We start from the raw sequence: 6576 nt of genomic DNA, 5'->3' as shown, positions 1-6576 counted from the left end.
AACAACCATAAAATAGCATCCCCAAACAAATCCTGGAACAGCAGAACCAGCAAAAAGATAGGGTGAAACAATCTTTTAGCTCAAGAAACTTGGAAAGTCAGCAGGAAAGGTCCATCTTACTTGGATAAAAGGGGAGCATAGTCAAAGATAGGAGACATCCCAGCAAGCTAGCAGTAAGGCTTGCCACAGCAAACCAGAAGTAGACCCTGAGCCTAATGAAGTGGAGCAGGCAAAGGCCAACACTAGGACCCACCACATGCCTCAGCACAACCAGGGAACAGGTGGATGCCAGCTCTGAGATCCTCTATATCCTTCAGCATATCACCCAGCAGATAGGCAACCGCAAACAGAGGGACCCCACTGGTGCCTAAACAAACAGGCAGACAACAGCTCTGGGACCCTACACATAATCCAGCATAACCAGGTCAATAGGTAGCCACCAGTGCCAGGACTGCAAGGTGGGTCAGTGTAGCCCCAGGCAAACAGACAGATACCTATGCAGGAATACCCCACCAGCCTCACACATACCAGACACCAGGACTGGGATCTCAACTCAGCACCAGGAAAGCTTTCAGACCCCTATGGCCTCTACCAGCTCCAGTCACCACCACCCCCATGCCTCCCCTCCACACAGGACCAGACATGAGGATCTGCTGTGGCCCTCAGGGCAACGTGAGAGCAGTGCCAAGTAAATAGCCATGTCCTGTAGCCCCTGGAACAGGAAGCTTGAGATAGTGCCCCCTTCACCCCAGGAGCAGAGCTCAAATTTAAAAGTAAGAAGGCCAAAAGAAATAGCAAAAGAAAACCATAAAAGAATCTGACCATAGAAAGATATTGCAATGACAGGGAAGACCAAGACACACAAGCAGAAGAAAACAACAATATCAAACACCTAAGGGCAAAACCCCAAAGCAAACAGGAAGTGATCTCAAGCCCAGAAAGAACTCATGAAGAGTTCAAAAAGGAGCTTAAAAATCAAATAAGAGAGGTAGAAGGAAAATTGGGAAAAGAAATGAAAGTGATGCAAGAGACTTATGAAAAAAGAGTCAACAGCTTGGAAAAAGAAAACTCCTTAAAAAGTACAATTGGCCAAATAGAAAAGGAAGCGCAAAAGCTAACTGAGAGAAACAATACCTTAAAAGCTAAAATTGAGCAACTGAAAGATAATGACTCTATAAAACATCAAGAATCAATCAAACAAAATCAAAAGAATGAAAAATAGGAGCAAATGTAAAAAACCTCATGGTGAAAAACAACTGATCTGGAAAACAGATCCACAAGAGATAATCTCAGAATCATTGGACTACTTGAAAGTCATAATCAGAAGGAGGAACTGGACAGCATCTTTCAAGTAATTATCAAGGAAAACTGCCCTGATATCCTGGAACCAGAAGGCAAAATAGGTATTGAAAAAATGCATTGACCACCTGAAGAAAGAGATCTCAAAATAAAAACTCCAAGGAATACTACAGCCAAATTTCAGAACTATCAGGTCAAGGAAAAAATACTGTAAGTGGCCAGAAAGAAACAATTCAAATATCAGGGATCCACAATCAGGATTACACAGGACTTAGCAGCTGCAACATTAAGAGATTGGCGGTCATGGAACATGATATTCCAGAAGGCGGAGAAGCTAGGACTACAACCAAGAATCACCTACCTTGGTGAAATTAAGCATAATACTTCAAGGGAAACAAATGGTCATTCAATGAAATCAAAAGACTTTTAAGCTTTCATAAGGAGAAGACTAGAATTGAATAAAAAATGCAATCTCCAATATCAAGACCAAAGAGAAAGCTAAAAAGGGAAAAAGAAAACATAAGGGATTCAACAGAGCTAAACTGCTAACATCCCTACATGGGAGGATGATGTTTGTAATTCTTAAAATTGTATCACCAGTAGTACAGCTAGAAAGAATATACATAGACAAAGGGTTTTAGTGGTGAATTTGAGGGAATGACATGCAAAAATTAATTAAGGGATGAGAAAGAGAAGTATACTGGGTGCAGAAGGGAAAGGTAGAACAGGGTAAATTATTCACATGAAGGGACATGAAGATATATACAGTGGTGGGGAAGATGAGAAGGTAGGCAATGGGTATCACCTGAACTTTATTCTCATCATAATTGGCTCAACGGGGGAATAATATATGCAATCTGTTGAATATAGAAATCTATTTTATCCAACAGGGAAGCAGGAAGAGATGAGATTAAGTAAAGGTGGGGAAGAAAAGCGACGAGGGACTGACAGAGGAGAGGGCAGATAGAAGGAGGTGGTAAACAGAAGCAAAACACTGGTAAGGAGGAAAAGGGTGAAAGCAGAAAGAGGACAAACAAGAGGAAAAATAAGATGGAGGGAAATGCACAGTTAATAATCATAACTGGGAATGGGAATGCAATAAATTCTCCCATAAAACAGAAGCACATAGCAGAGTGGATTAAATAACCAGAATCCTACAATATGTTGTTTAGAAAAAACACACGTAAAGCAGAGAGGCATATACAGAGTAAAGATAAGGGTCCGGAGCAGAATCTATTTTTTTTACTTCAGCTGAAGTAAAAAGAAAAGCAAGGCTAGCAATAATGATCGCAGAAAAAGCAAAAGCAAAAATGGACCTAATTAAAAGAGATAAGGAAGGAGACTACATCTTGCTAAAAGGTCCCATAGACAATGAAGTAATAGCACTACTAAACATATATGCATCAAGAAGCATAGTATCCAAATTCTTAAAGGAAAAGATAAGTGAGTTACAGGAAGAAATAGAGAGCAATACTATATTAGTAGGGGACCTCAACTTTCCCTTCTCAGAACATGATAAATCCAACCAGAAAATAAGCAGAAAACTAGGAGATGAATAGAATATTAGAAAAGTTAAATATGACACACATTTGGAGAAAACTGAATGGGAACAGAAAGAAATATCTTTTTTTCTCAGCAGCATGTGGCACCTACCCAAAAATTGACCATGTATTAGGGCATAAAAACCTCAAAATCAAAAGTAGAAAGGCAGAAATACTAAATGTATTTTTTGGATCATAATGCAATAAAAATTGCATTCAACAAAAAGCAGTGGAGAGATAGAGTAAAAATTTTTTGGAAACTAAATAATCTAACCCTAAAGAATCAGTGGATCAAAGAACAAATCATAGAAATAATCAATAATTTCATTAAAGAGAATGACAGCAATGAGACAACATCTCAGAATTTATGGGATGCAACCAAAACAGTACTTAGGGGAAAATTTATTTCTCTAGAATAAGTGAAAAGGTTTAAATAATATGTAATAAGCCCTGGAAAGGAAGACTGAAGTCGTATTGTGAAGGGCTTTAAATTTTACCCTAGAGATGGTAATGAACCACTGAAATATTTTGAGTAGAAGAGTGATATGGTTAGTTATCACAGGCATTTATTAAGCACCCATTATGTGCAAGGCACGGTGTTAAACCCTGGAGATTCAAAGAAAGGTCAAAGTAAAAAAGTAGGAAACAGTCCCTGCTCTTAAGGAACTTAGTTTAATAGGGAGAAAACATGCAATTAATTTTACAAATAAGATACACACACATATACATGCACACGCACATTTCGTACATGTATGTATGTGTATATATGTGTGTATATACATATACATATGATAAATGAGAGATATCCTCAGAGAGAAGACACTAAGATTAAAGAAGACTCAGAAAGGCTTCTTGAAGAGGGTGGAACTTTTTGATCCCGATAGGTTAAAAAAAAAAAGTCCAGGAGTTTATTGAATAAAGAGGTGATGTGTTCAGACTTTCATTTTTGGAAGATCAGTTTGACAGCTGAGTGGAAGATGGACTGGATTTCAGAGAGACTTTGAGGCAAAGAGACAAATGGGCCAGCTATTGCAATAGCCCAGGTGTGAGGTGATGAGGGACAGCAAAAGAGTTGTGTCAGTGTCCAAAGAGAGAAGGGAGAGTATACAAGAAAGGTTTATAAAGATAAAATAATAGAACTTGCCATTTGATTGTAGGGAGTGGGGGAGGGGTGAGTTGATTGAGACTGAGTTCAACACCTCCATCTCCCCTGTGGGCAAGACTTCAACCTCTTGCTCCACTGAACCCAGCTAATCCTTAGCCTTAAATGAGAACAGGAGCAATTTTCCACCTGACATTGTGCCTTCTATCTCCTGCTTGCATGCCCCCTAAAGGAAGAAGCAGTAGGAAACAGGATGTCTATCTCTGTCCTCTGCAGGTTCCATTTCTGTCTCCCCCTGTGCAGTCTCTTGACTAATTGCTAGACTTCCAAGAAGAAAGGAAGAAGTGAATAGTGCCTCCCATTTGACCACGGACCTTCTGCCTCATGCTGTGGGTGTCTCCTGTCTGATCTCTAGCCTTCTCTGAGAAGAAGAGTGGCGCCTTCCACTCAGTGATGAACATATTCATACTTGATCATACCTTACACATCCCAGCAATTCTGAACAACTGTAAGTTGTCATCCAAATTCCATTCACCATCCTCCACCGCCTGATTTCTTATTCCCTTCCCTCTCAACTCTCCAACCCCACAATCCCAACCAAATGTTATCCATACTTTCCACTGTGTCTTATGGAATACCTATCCCACAGACAACACACTTATCTTCATTTTAAATCTCTTCCTCTCCTGCTCCTTCCATTTTCTAGTTACTACTAAAATGTGACTAGGTTCCTGGCCACATTTTCGAGTACTGGCTGTCCACTATCATTGCCCTCAGCTCAATACTCAAGGCACATGAGTTAGAATACTCCTTACTCCTCAATGGCACTCCTAGCTTCTCTCCCTGCTTCCATCATTCAGTAACCTCTCCTCTTTTGAAGTTCATATAATCCTCATCTTCCATCCAATCAAAATCCTGGTAACTCTTTTCTGGAATTCTAGGTCATTCACCTTCCTTCCTCCATGAGTTCAGTACCTAGCTCCAATTTTTCTCTCCTCTCCAACATCTGCTGTTATACTACAGGCTTCCACATATTTATTGACTCTCCTTCAAACATACAATCTACTCACTTCCTCAACCTATTCACTTCTGAAGACTTGCTCTTCCACTCTATCTTCAACATATACAAATATGGACATACCATTGATCTTGCCTTCAACTACAGAGGTATCATTTTCATGTTCAAAAATTCCAAAACCTTGTTATCAGACCACAATTTATTGGCTTTCCATCTCTTTCTCCACTGAACCCCACTATTTATCCACACTGTGACCTTCAGTCCCTTGAATCCTCAGTTACCTCATAGGACATCAACCCACACCACCTTCTCTATCCTCTTTTCCTCATCTTCCTCCCTTGGTGAACCAGTTTATTTCTACACTGTCCTATTCACTTGATTCCTTGACTTCCTTATACCGATAGTTAAGTCCTACTAAATCTCAGCCTTTGATGACTCCCATCATCTACTACCTTTGGTCTTATTCACATGCTATTAAATGAAGGTGGAGAAAAATTACACAACTGTTGATCAGAGCAATTTATGTCCAACACCAATTTATGTTACACAACCCCAACTGGGTCCTCATTGCTGTTAGGCAATCCTTCTATACCTCCTTTATCAACTCACTTTCTCACTTTCCACATTGGCTCTTGCAAACTTTTTCATCCTTCCTCAGACCTCCTATGGCTCCCTCTTTCCCTACTGTCTCAGTAGAGAACCTTGCCTAATATTTTACAGGGGAAACAACAAGGCCTTTCTCCATGTGCTCCCTCTTCTCTGCTCTTCCTCATCTCATATAACTCAGATGGCTTCTGCTATTACCCCCTCCTTCATTCCTGTCTCACACAAAATGTGGCCCTATTCCTTACCTTTCTTTTTTGATGTATCCTATTTCAAGATTTCCTTTTATTTATTTTTGCTGCATAATCTTACATGAATCTGACTTTGCTTCCTGTTTACTTGTTCTTTCTTCCTGGCTGTTTGCAGTAAATTTTATTTGGCCAAGAAACTTGGGTCAAAAGATTGGAACATTTCTGTTAAATAGAGATTACTGATAAATAATAAACTAGGTCTGTAACTGAAAAAGACCATGGCTTTTTATGTGTTACTTTTTTATGTTTTCTTTTTTTAATTAATTAATTGTTCATTTTTAACATTCACTTTCATATGCTTTGAATTTTAAATTTTCTCCCTCTCCCATCCCTCTTCCCTCCACAAGAATAGGTTCTACATATACATTCATATTAAACATATTTTTACATTAGTCATGTTGTAAAGAAGAATTAGAACCAGAAACCAAGAGAAAGAAGAAACAAAATAAAACAAAAAGAGAGAGAGAGTGCAAATAGTGTGCTTCAATTTGCATTCAGACTCCATAGCTCTTTCTCTGGATGTGGCCAATATTTCCCATCATGAATCTTTTAGAGTTGTCTTAGATCCTTGCATTGTTGAGAAGTGTCAAATCTATGTAAGTCAGTCATTGAACAATGTAGCTGTTACTGTGTACAATCATGTTCTCCTGGTTCTGCTCACTTCACTCAGCATCAGTTCATATGTCTTTCCAGGTTTTTCTGAAGTCCATCTGATCATCATTTTTACAACAATATTCCATTACATTCATATGCCACAACTTG

This window comes from Notamacropus eugenii, chromosome 5 (assembly GCF_028372415.1).
Source record: "Notamacropus eugenii isolate mMacEug1 chromosome 5, mMacEug1.pri_v2, whole genome shotgun sequence".
Lineage (NCBI taxonomy): Eukaryota > Metazoa > Chordata > Mammalia > Diprotodontia > Macropodidae > Notamacropus > Notamacropus eugenii.
The sequence above is the reverse complement of the archived record's forward strand: the minus strand, read 5'-3'. Positions refer to the sequence as shown.